Below are 1,077 nucleotides of genomic sequence, written 5' to 3' on the forward strand. Positions count from 1 at the left end.
ATCCCCATGGAAAAGAAATGCAAAAAAGCAAAATGGCTGTCTGGGGAGTCCTTACAAATAGCTGTGAAAAGAAGAGAGGAGAAAAGCAAAGGAGAAAAGGAAGGATATAGGCATCTGAATGCAGAGTTCCAAAGAATAGCAAGAAGAGATAAGAAAGCCTTCTTCAGCGATCAGTGCAAAGAAATAGAGGAAAACAACAGAATGGGAAAGACTAGAGATCTCTTCAAGAAAATTAGAGATACCAAGGGAACATTTCATGCAAAGATGGGCTCGATAAAGGACAGAAATGGTATGGACCTAACAGAAGCAGAACATATTAAGAAGAGGTGGCAAGAATACACGGAAGAACTGTACAAAAAATATCTTCACGACCCAGATAATCATGATGATGTGATCACTAATCTAGAGCCAGACATCTTGGAATGTGAAGTCAAGTGGGCCTTAGGAAGCATCACTACGAACAAAGCTAGTGGAGGTGATGGAATTCCAGTTGAGCTGTTTCAAATCCTGAAAGATGATGCTGTGAAAGTGCTGCACTCAATATACCAGCAAATTTGGAAAACTCAGCAGGGCCACAGGACTGGAAAAGGTCAGTTTTCATTCCAATTCCAAAGAAAGGCAATGCCAAAGAATGCTCAAACTACTGCACAATTGCACTCATCTCACATGCTAGTAAAGTAATGCTCAAAATTCTCCAAGCCAGACTTCAGCAATATGTGAACTGTGAACTTCCTGATGTTCAAGCTGGTTTTAGAAAAGGCAGAGGAACCAGAGATCAAATTCACAACATCCGCTGGATCATTGAAAAAGCAAGAGAGTTCCAGAAAAACATCTATTTCTGCTTTATTGACCATGCCAAAGCCTTTGACTGTGTGGATCACAATAAACTGTGGAAAATTCTGTAAGAGATGGGAATACCAGACCACCTGACCTGCCTCTTGAGAAACCTATATGCAGGTCAGGAAGCAACAGTTAGAACTGGACAGGAACAACAGACTGGTTCCAAATACGAAAAGGAGTACATCAAGGCTGTATATTGTCACCCTGCTTATTTAACTTATATGCAGAGTACATCAT

This window comes from Oryx dammah, unplaced genomic scaffold, assembly GCF_014754425.2.
Source record: "Oryx dammah isolate SB20612 unplaced genomic scaffold, SCBI_Odam_1.1 HiC_scaffold_18, whole genome shotgun sequence".
NCBI classification, from domain to species: Eukaryota; Metazoa; Chordata; class Mammalia; order Artiodactyla; family Bovidae; genus Oryx; species Oryx dammah.